The following is a 12,007-nucleotide window of genomic DNA, read 5'->3' as shown; positions in this document are numbered from 1 at the left end:
GGAAGGACGGACGCGTAGGACAGACACCGGCGGAGAGCGGTCCCAGGAGAGACTGCTGTGTATGGTGCTAGTGGCTTGGGGAAGATAAGAGAGATCTATGTCTATTGTTGATGGGCTGTATATATATGCTGTGCTGGAGATAGGGATAAGGAAGATCAATGGGGTTATATGCAGAGCAAATAGTGCTTCTCAGGAATAATGTCACTCTGAAGTTTCTGAGGCCCTGGCGACCTTCCTGGGCCTCCTCTGAGGCTGTAACTCCTTCATATACATAAGACTCACATAGAAGGCCTGCTGATTGTCTGGCAGATAATGCTACACCATCAGCTCAGCCCAGGGAATAGCTTCTGTGTGGATCTACAGTTGTTGTGTCCCTAATCTCCCTGACCAGACTCCCCCTCTTGTGCTCTCATACAGCTGCCTCTCCACTACAGCCCCAGACTCCCCCACTTGTGCTCTCACACAGCCGCCTCTCCACTACAGCCCCAGACTCCCCCACTTGTGCTCTCACACAGCCGCCTCTCCACTACAGCGCCAGACTCCCCCACCAGTGCTCTCACACAGCCGCCTCTCCACTACAGCACCAGACTCCCCCACTAGTGCTCTCACACAGCCGCCTCTCCACTACAGCGCCAGACTCCCCCACTAGTGCTCTCTCACACAGCCGCCTCTCCACTACAGCGCCAGACTCCCCCACTAGTGCTCTCACACAGCCGCCTCTCCACTACAGCGCCAAACTCCCCCACTAGTGCTCTCTCACACAGCCGCTTCTCCACTACAGCACCAGACTCCCCCACTAGTGCTCTCACACAGCCGCATCTCCATTACAGCACCAGACTCCCCCACTAGTGCTCTCACACAGCCGCCTCTCCACTACAGCACCAGACTCCCCCACTAGTGCTCTCACACAGCCGCCTCTCCACTACAGCACCAGACTCCCTCACTAGCGCTCTCTCACAGCCGCCTCTCCACTACAGCACCAGACTCCCCCACTAGTGCTCTCACACAGCCGCCTCTCCACTACAGCGTCAGACTCCCCCACTATTGCTCTCACACAGCCGCCTCTCACTACAGCACCAGACTCCCCCACTAGTGCTCTCTCACACAGCCGCCTCTCACTACAGCACCAGACTCCCCCACTAGTGCTCTCTCACACAGCCGCCTCTCCACTACAGCACCAGACTCCCCTACTAGTGCTCTATCACACAGCCGCCTCTCCACTACAGTGCCAGACTCCCCCACTAGTGCTCTCTCACAGAGCCGCCTCTCCACTACAGCACCAGACTCCCCCACTAGTGCTCTCTCACACAGCCGCCTCTCCACTACAGCACCAGACTCCCCCACTAGTGCTCTCTCACACAGCCGCCTCTCCACTACAGTGTCAGACTCCCCCACTATTGCTCTCACACAGCCGCCTCTCACTACAGCACCAGACTCCCCCACTAGTGTTCTCTCACACAGCCGCCTCTCCACTACAGCGCCAGACTCCCCCACTAGTGCTCTCACACAGCTGCCTCTCCACTACAGCACCAGACTCCTCCACTAGTGCTCTCACACAGCCGCCTCTCCACTACAGCGTCAGACTCCCCCACTAGTGCTCTCTCACAGCCGCCTCTCCACTACAGCACCAGACTCCCCCACTAGTGCTCTCACACAGCCGCTTCTCCACTACAGCACCAGACTCCCCCACTAGTGCTCTCACACAGCTGCCTCTCCACTACAGCACCAGACTCCCCCACTAGTGCTGTCACACAGCCGCCTCTCCACTACAGCACCAGACTCCCCCACTAGTGCTCTCTCACACAGCCGCTTCTCCACTACAGCACCAGACTCCCCCACTAGTGCTCTCACACAGCCGCCTCTCCATTACAGCACCAGACTCCCCCACTAGTGCTCTCACACAGCCGCCTCTCCACTACAGCACCAGACTCCCTCACTAGCGCTCTCTCACAGCCGCCTCTCCACTACAGCACCAGACTCCCCCACTAGTGCTCTCACACAGCCGCCTCTCCACTACAGCGTCAGACTCCCCCACTATTGCTCTCACACAGCCGCCTCTCACTACAGCACCAGACTCCCCCACTAGTGCTCTCTCACACAGCCGCCTCTCACTACAGCACCAGACTCCCCCACTAGTGCTCTCTCACACAGCCGCCTCTCCACTACAGCACCAGACTCCCCTACTAGTGCTCTATCACACAGCCGCCTCTCCACTACAGTGCCAGACTCCCCCACTAGTGCTCTCTCACAGAGCCGCCTCTCCACTACAGCACCAGACTCCCCCACTAGTGCTCTCTCACACAGCCGCCTCTCCACTACAGCACCAGACTCCCCACTAGTGCTCTCTCACACAGCCGCCTCTCCACTACAGCGCCAGACTCCCCCACTAGGGCACTCTCACACAGCCGCCTCTCCACTACAGCACCAGACTCCCCCACTAGTGCTCTCTCACACAGCCGCCTCTCCACTACAGCACCAGACTCCCCCACTAGTGTTCTCTCACACAGCTGCCTCTCCACTACAACACCAGACTCCCCCACTAGTGCTCTCACACAGCCGTCTCTCCACTACAGCGCCAGACTCCCCCACTAGTGCACTCTCACACAGCCGCCTCTCCACTACAGCGCCAGACTCCCTCACTAGTGCTCTCACACAGCCGCCTCTCCACTACAGCACCAGACTCCCCCACTAGTGCTGTCACACAGCCGCCTCTCCACCACAGTGCCAGACTCCCCCACTAGTGCTCTCACACAGCCGCCTCTCCACTACAGCACCAGACTCCCCCACTAGTGCTGTCACACAGCCGCCTCTCCACTACAGCGCCAGACTCCCCCACTAGTGCTCTCACACAGCTGCCTCTCCACTACAGCACCAGACTCCTCCACTAGTGCTCTCACACAGCCGCCTCTCCACTACAGCGTCAGACTCCCCCACTAGTGCTCTCTCACAGCCGCCTCTCCACTACAGCACCAGACTCCCCCACTAGTGCTCTCACACAGCCGCTTCTCCACTACAGCACCAGACTCCCCCACTAGTGCTCTCACACAGCTGCCTCTCCACTACAGCACCAGACTCCCCCACTAGTGCTGTCACACAGCCGCCTCTCCACTACAGCACCAGACTCCCCCACTAGTGCTCTCTCACACAGCCGCTTCTCCACTACAGCACCAGACTCCCCCACTAGTGCTCTCTCACACAGCTGCCTCTCCACTACAGCGCCAGACTCCCCCACTAGTGCTCTCACACAGCCGCCTCTCCACTACAGCGCCAAACTCCCCCACTAGTGCTCTCTCACACAGCCGCCTCTCCACTACAGCGCCAGACTCCCCCACTAGTGCTCTCACACAGCCGCCTCTCCACTACAGCGCCAAACTCCCCCACTAGTGCTCTCTCACACAGCCGCTTCTCCACTACAGCACCAGACTCCCCCACTAGTGCTCTCACACAGCCGCATCTCCATTACAGCACCAGACTCCCCTACTAGTGCTCTCACACAGCCGCCTCTCCACTACAGCACCAGACTCCCCCACTAGTGCTCTCACACAGCCGCCTCTCCACTACAGCACCAGACTCCCCCACTAGTGCTCTCACACAGCCGCCTCTCCACTACAGCGTCAGACTCCCCCACTATTGCTCTCACACAGCCGCCTCTCACTACAGCACCAGACTCCCCACTAGTGCTCTCTCATACAGCCGCCTCTCACTACAGCACCAGACTCCCCCACTAGTGCTCTCTCACACAGCCGCCTCTCCACTACAGCACCAGACTCCCCTACTAGTGCTCTATCACACAGCCGCCTCTCCACTACAGTGCCAGACTCCCCCACTAGTGCTCTCTCACAGAGCCGCCTCTCCACTACAGCACCAGACTCCCCCACTAGTGCTCTCTCACACAGCCGCCTCTCCACTACAGCACCAGACTCCCCCACTAGTGCTCTCTCACACAGCCGCCTCTCCACTACAGTGTCAGACTCCCCCACTATTGCTCTCACACAGCCGCCTCTCACTACAGCACCAGACTCCCCCACTAGTGTTCTCTCACACAGCCGCCTCTCCACTACAGCGCCAGACTCCCCCACTAGTGCTCTCACACAGCTGCCTCTCCACTACAGCACCAGACTCCTCCACTAGTGCTCTCACACAGCCGCCTCTCCACTACAGCGTCAGACTCCCCCACTAGTGCTCTCTCACAGCCGCCTCTCCACTACAGCACCAGTCTCCCCCACTAGTGCTCTCACACAGCCGCTTCTCCACTACAGCACCAGACTCCCCCACTAGTGCTCTCACACAGCTGCCTCTCCACTACAGCACCAGACTCCCCCACTAGTGCTGTCACACAGCCGCCTCTCCACTACAGCACCAGACTCCCCCACTAGTGCTCTCTCACACAGCCGCTTCTCCACTACAGCACCAGACTCCCCCACTAGTGCTCTCACACAGCCGCCTCTCCATTACAGCACCAGACTCCCCCACTAGTGCTCTCACACAGCCGCCTCTCCACTACAGCACCAGACTCCCTCACTAGCGCTCTCTCACAGCCGCCTCTCCACTACAGCACCAGACTCCCCCACTAGTGCTCTCACACAGCCGCCTCTCCACTACAGCGTCAGACTCCCCCACTATTGCTCTCACACAGCCGCCTCTCACTACAGCACCAGACTCCCCCACTAGTGCTCTCTCACACAGCCGCCTCTCACTACAGCACCAGACTCCCCCACTAGTGCTCTCTCACACAGCCGCCTCTCCACTACAGCACCAGACTCCCCTACTAGTGCTCTATCACACAGCCGCCTCTCCACTACAGTGCCAGACTCCCCCACTAGTGCTCTCTCACAGAGCCGCCTCTCCACTACAGCACCAGACTCCCCCACTAGTGCTCTCTCACACAGCCGCCTCTCCACTACAGCACCAGACTCCCCACTAGTGCTCTCTCACACAGCCGCCTCTCCACTACAGCGCCAGACTCCCCCACTAGGGCACTCTCACACAGCCGCCTCTCCACTACAGCACCAGACTCCCCCACTAGTGCTCTCTCACACAGCCGCCTCTCCACTACAGCACCAGACTCCCCCACTAGTGTTCTCTCACACAGCTGCCTCTCCACTACAACACCAGACTCCCCCACTAGTGCTCTCACACAGCCGTCTCTCCACTACAGCGCCAGACTCCCCCACTAGTGCACTCTCACACAGCCGCCTCTCCACTACAGCGCCAGACTCCCTCACTAGTGCTCTCACACAGCCGCCTCTCCACTACAGCACCAGACTCCCCCACTAGTGCTGTCACACAGCCGCCTCTCCACCACAGTGCCAGACTCCCCCACTAGTGCTCTCACACAGCCGCCTCTCCACTACAGCACCAGACTCCCCCACTAGTGCTGTCACACAGCCGCCTCTCCACTACAGCGCCAGACTCCCCCACTAGTGCTCTCACACAGCTGCCTCTCCACTACAGCACCAGACTCCTCCACTAGTGCTCTCACACAGCCGCCTCTCCACTACAGCGTCAGACTCCCCCACTAGTGCTCTCTCACAGCCGCCTCTCCACTACAGCACCAGACTCCCCCACTAGTGCTCTCACACAGCCGCTTCTCCACTACAGCACCAGACTCCCCCACTAGTGCTCTCACACAGCTGCCTCTCCACTACAGCACCAGACTCCCCCACTAGTGCTGTCACACAGCCGCCTCTCCACTACAGCACCAGACTCCCCCACTAGTGCTCTCTCACACAGCCGCTTCTCCACTACAGCACCAGACTCCCCCACTAGTGCTCTCACACAGCCGCCTCTCCATTACAGCACCAGACTCCCCCACTAGTGCTCTCACACAGCCGCCTCTCCACTACAGCACCAGACTCCCTCACTAGCGCTCTCTCACAGCCGCCTCTCCACTACAGCACCAGACTCCCCCACTAGTGCTCTCACACAGCCGCCTCTCCACTACAGTGTCAGACTCCCCCACTATTGCTCTCACACAGCCGCCTCTCCACTACAGTGCCAGACTCCCCCACTAGTGCTCTCTCACAGAGCCGCCTCTCCACTACAGCACCAGACTCCCCCACTAGTGCTCTCTCACACAGCCGCCTCTCCACTACAGCACCAGACTCCCCACTAGTGCTCTCTCACACAGCCGCCTCTCCACTACAGCGCCAGACTCCCCCACTAGGGCACTCTCACACAGCCGCCTCTCCACTACAGCACCAGACTCCCCCACTAGTGCTCTCTCACACAGCCGCCTCTCCACTACAGCACCAGACTCCCCCACTAGTGTTCTCTCACACAGCTGCCTCTCCACTACAACACCAGACTCCCCCACTAGTGCTCTCACACAGCCGTCTCTCCACTACAGCGCCAGACTCCCCCACTAGTGCACTCTCACACAGCCGCCTCTCCACTACAGCGCCAGACTCCCTCACTAGTGCTCTCACACAGCCGCCTCTCCACTACAGCACCAGACGCCCCCACTAGTGCTGTCACACAGCCGCCTCTCCACCACAGTGCCAGACTCCCCCACTAGTGCGCTCTCACAGCCACCTCTCCACTACAGCACCAGACTCCCCCACTAGTGCTCTCACACAGCCGCCTCTCCACTACAGCGTCAGACTCCCCCACTAGTGCTCTCTCACACAGCCGCCTCTCCACTACTGCGCCAGACTCCTCCACTAGTGCTCTCACACAGCCGCCTCTCCACTACAGCACCAGACTCCCCCACTAGTGCTCTCACACAGCCGCCTCTCCACTACAGCACCAGACTCCCCCACTAGTGCTCTCTCACACAGCCGCTTCTCCACTACAGCACCAGACTCCCCCACTAGTGCTCTCACACAGCCGCCTCTCACTACAGCACCAGACTCCCCCACTAGTGCTCTCTCACACAGCCGCCTCTCACTACAGCACCAGACTCCCCCACTAGTGCTTCTCACACAGCTGCCTCTCCACTACAGCACCAGACTCCCCTACTAGTGCTCTCTCACACAGCCGCCTCTCCACTACAGTGCCAGACTCCCCCACTAGTGCACTCTCACACAGCCGCCTCTCCACTACAGCACCAGACTCCCCCACTAGTGCTCTCTCACACAGCCGCCTCTCCACTACAGCACCAGACTCCCCCACTAGTGTTCTCTCACACAGCCGCCTCTCCACTACAACACCAGACTCCCCCACTAGTGCTCTCACACAGCCATCTCTCCACTACAGCGCCAGACTCCCCCACTAGTGCTCTCACACAGCCGCCTCTCCACTACCGCAACAGACTCCCCCACTAGTGCTCTCATACAGCCGCCTCTCCACTACAGCGCCAGACTCCCCCACTAGTGCTCTCACACAGCCGCCTCTCCACCACAGTGCCAGACTCCCCCACTAGTGCGCTCTCACAGCCACCTCTCCACTACAGCACCAGACTCCCCCACTAGTGCTCTCACACAGCCGCCTCTCCACTACAGCGTCAGACTCCCCCACTAGGGCACTCTCACACAGCTGCCTCTCCACTACAACACCAGACTCCCCCACTAGTGCTCTCACACAGCCGTCTCTCCACTACAGCGCCAGACTCCCCCACTAGGGCACTCTCACACAGCCGCCTCTCCACTACAGCGCCAGACTCCCTCACTAGTGCTCTCACACAGCCGCCTCTCCACTACAGCACCAGACTCCCCCACTAGTGCTGTCACACAGCCGCCTCTCCACCACAGTGCCAGACTCCCCCACTAGTGCTCTCACACAGCCGCCTCTCCACTACAGCACCAGACTCCCCCACTAGTGCTGTCACACAGCCGCCTCTCCACTACAGCGCCAGACTCCCCCACTAGTGCTCTCACACTGCTGCCTCTCCACTACAGCACCAGACTCCTCCACTAGTGCTCTCACACAGCCGCCTCTCCACTACAGCGTCAGACTCCCCCACTAGTGCTCTCTCACAGCCGCCTCTCCACTACAGCACCAGACTCCCCCACTAGTGCTCTCACACAGCCGCTTCTCCACTACAGCACCAGACTCCCCCACTAGTGCTCTCACACAGCTGCCTCTCCACTACAGCACCAGACTCCCCCACTAGTGCTGTCACACAGCCGCCTCTCCACTACAGCACCAGACTCCCCCACTAGTGCTCTCTCACACAGCCGCTTCTCCACTACAGCACCAGACTCCCCCACTAGTGCTCTCACACAGCCGCCTCTCCATTACAGCACCAGACTCCCCCACTAGTGCTCTCACACAGCCGCCTCTCCACTACAGCACCAGACTCCCTCACTAGCGCTCTCTCACAGCCGCCTCTCCACTACAGCACCAGACTCCCCCACTAGTGCTCTCACACAGCCGCCTCTCCACTACAGCGTCAGACTCCCCCACTATTGCTCTCACACAGCCGCCTCTCACTACAGCACCAGACTCCCCCACTAGTGCTCTCTCACACAGCCGCCTCTCACTACAGCACCAGACTCCCCCACTAGTGCTCTCTCACACAGCCGCCTCTCCACTACAGCACCAGACTCCCCTACTAGTGCTCTATCACACAGCCGCCTCTCCACTACAGTGCCAGACTCCCCCACTAGTGCTCTCTCACAGAGCCGCCTCTCCACTACAGCACCAGACTCCCCCACTAGTGCTCTCTCACACAGCCGCCTCTCCACTACAGCACCAGACTCCCCACTAGTGCTCTCTCACACAGCCGCCTCTCCACTACAGCGCCAGACTCCCCCACTAGGGCACTCTCACACAGCCGCCTCTCCACTACAGCACCAGACTCCCCCACTAGTGCTCTCTCACACAGCCGCCTCTCCACTACAGCACCAGACTCCCCCACTAGTGTTCTCTCACACAGCTGCCTCTCCACTACAACACCAGACTCCCCCACTAGTGCTCTCACACAGCCGTCTCTCCACTACAGCGCCAGACTCCCCCACTAGTGCACTCTCACACAGCCGCCTCTCCACTACAGCACCAGACTCCCCCACTAGTGCTGTCACACAGCCGCCTCTCCACCACAGTGCCAGACTCCCCCACTAGTGCGCTCTCACAGCCACCTCTCCACTACAGCACCAGACTCCCCCACTAGTGCTCTCACACAGCCGCCTCTCCACTACAGCGTCAGACTCCCCCACTAGTGCTCTCTCACACAGCCGCCTCTCCACGACTGCGCCAGACTCCTCCACTAGTGCTCTCACACAGCCGCCTCTCCACTACAGCACCAGACTCCCCCACTAGTGCTGTCACACAGCCGCCTCTCCACCACAGTGCCAGACTCCCCCACTAGTGCTCTCACACAGCCGCCTCTCCACTACAGCACCAGACTCCCCCACTAGTGCTGTCACACAGCCGCCTCTCCACTACAGCGCCAGACTCCCCCACTAGTGCTCTCACACAGCTGCCTCTCCACTACAGCACCAGACTCCTCCACTAGTGCTCTCACACAGCCGCCTCTCCACTACAGCGTCAGACTCCCCCACTAGTGCTCTCTCACAGCCGCCTCTCCACTACAGCACCAGACTCCCCCACTAGTGCTCTCACACAGCCGCTTCTCCACTACAGCACCAGACTCCCCCACTAGTGCTCTCACACAGCTGCCTCTCCACTACAGCACCAGACTCCCCCACTAGTGCTGTCACACAGCCGCCTCTCCACTACAGCACCAGACTCCCCCACTAGTGCTCTCTCACACAGCCGCCTCTCCACTACAGTGCCAGACTCCCCCACTAGTGCACTCTCACACAGCCGCCTCTCCACTACAGCACCAGACTCCCCCACTAGTGCTCTCTCACACAGCCGCCTCTCCACTACAGCACCAGACTCCCCCACTAGTGTTCTCTCACACAGCCGCCTCTCCACTACAACACCAGACTCCCCCACTAGTGCTCTCACACAGCCGTCTCTCCACTACAGCGCCAGACTCCCCCACTAGTGCTCTCACACAGCCACCTCTCCACTATAGCACCAGACTCCCCCACTAGTGCTCTCACACAGCCGCCTCTCCACTACAGCACCAGACTCCCCCACTAGTGCTCTCACACAGCCGCCTCTCCACTACAGCACCAGACTCCCTCACTAGTGCTCTCACACAGCCGCCTCTCCACTACAGCACCAGACTCCCCCACTAGTGCTGTCACACAGCCGCCTCTCCACCACAGTGCCAGACTCCCCCACTAGTGCGCTCTCACAGCCACCTCTCCACTACAGCACCAGACTCCCCCACTAGTGCTCTCACACAGCCGCCTCTCCACTACAGCGTCAGACTCCCCCCACTAGTGCTCTCTCACACAGCCGCCTCTCCACGACTGCGCCAGACTCCTCCACTAGTGCTCTCACACAGCCGCCTCTCCACTACAGCACCAGACTCCCCCACTAGTGCTCTCACACAGCCGCCTCTCCACTACAGCACCAGACTCCCCCACTAGTGCTCTCTCACACAGCCGCTTCTCCACTACAGCACCAGACTCCCCCACTAGTGCTCTCACACAGCCGCCTCTCACTACAGCACCAGACTCCCCCACTAGTGCTCTCTCACACAGCCGCCTCTCACTACAGCACCAGACTCCCCCACTAATGCTTCTCACACAGCTGCCTCTCCACTACAGCACCAGACTCCCCTACTAGTGCTCTCTCACACAGCCGCCTCTCCACTACAGTGCCAGACTCCCCCACTAGTGCACTCTCACACAGCCGCCTCTCCACTACAGCACCAGACTCCCCCACTAGTGCTCTCTCACACAGCCGCCTCTCCACTACAGCACCAGACTCCCCCACTAGTGTTCTCTCACACAGCCGCCTCTCCACTACAACACCAGACTCCCCCACTAGTGCTCTCACACAGCCGTCTCTCCACTACAGCGCCAGACTCCCCCACTAGTGCTCTCACACAGCCGCCTCTCCACTACAGCACCAGACTCCCCCACTAGTGCTCTCACACAGCCGCCTCTCCACTACAGCACCAGACTCCCTCAGTGCTCGCACACAGCCGCCTCTCCACTACAGCGTCAGACTCCCCCACTATTGCTCTCACACAGCCGCCTCTCACTACAGCACCAGACTCCCCCACTAGTGCTCTCTCACACAGCCGCCTCTCACTACAGCACCAGACTCCCCCACTAGTGCTCTCTCACACAGCCGCCTCTCCACTACAGCACCAGACTCCCCTACTAGTGCTCTATCACACAGCCGCCTCTCCACTACAGTGCCAGACTCCCCCACTAGTGCTCTCTCACAGAGCCGCCTCTCCACTACAGCACCAGACTCCCCCACTAGTGCTCTCTCACACAGCCGCCTCTCCACTACAGCACCAGACTCCCCCACTAGTGCTCTCTCACACAGCCGCCTCTCCACTACAGCGTCAGACTCCCCCACTATTGCTCTCACACAGCCGCCTCTCACTACAGCACCAGACTCCCCCACTAGTGTTCTCTCACACAGCCGCCTCTCCACTACAGCGCCAGACTCGCCCACTAGTGCTCTCACACAGCTGCCTCTCCACTACAGCACCAGACTCTTCCACTGGTGCTCTCACACAGCCGCCTCTCCACTACAGCGTCAGACTCCCCCACTAGTGCTCTCTCACAGCCGCCTCTCCACTACAGCACCAGTCTCCCCCACTAGTGCTCTCACACAGCCGCTTCTCCACTACAGCACCAGACTCCCCCACTAGTGCTCTCACACAGCTGCCTCTCCACTACAGCACCAGACTCCCCCACTAGTGCTCTCACACAGCCGCCTCTCCACTACAGCACCAGACTCCCCCACTAGTGCTCTCTCACACAGCCGCTTCTCCACTACAGCACCAGACTCCCCCACTAGTGCTCTCACACAGCCGCCTCTCCATTACAGCACCAGACTCCCCCACTAGTGCTCTCACACAGACGCCTCTCCACTACAGCACCAGACTCCCCCACTAGTGCTCTCACAGCCGCCTCTCCACTACAGCACCAGACTCCCTCATTAGCGCTCTCTCACAGCCGCCTCTCCACTACAGCACCAGACTCCCCCACTAGTGCTCTCACACAGCCGCCTCTCCACTACAGCG

The 12,007-nt window shown here is 60.0% G+C and overlaps 1 protein-coding gene across 4 annotated transcripts in view; it reads left to right on the top strand.

Annotated features, from left to right (window-relative positions):
- The window catches only part of FGD5 (FYVE, RhoGEF and PH domain containing 5), a 244,466-nt gene that overhangs the window by 103,480 nt on the left and 128,979 nt on the right, over positions 1 to 12,007 (top strand). The window lies entirely within an intron of this gene.

This window comes from Pseudophryne corroboree, chromosome 9 (assembly GCF_028390025.1).
Source record: "Pseudophryne corroboree isolate aPseCor3 chromosome 9, aPseCor3.hap2, whole genome shotgun sequence".
Lineage (NCBI taxonomy): Eukaryota > Metazoa > Chordata > Amphibia > Anura > Myobatrachidae > Pseudophryne > Pseudophryne corroboree.
This window is presented reverse-complemented; position numbering and strand designations above follow the sequence as displayed.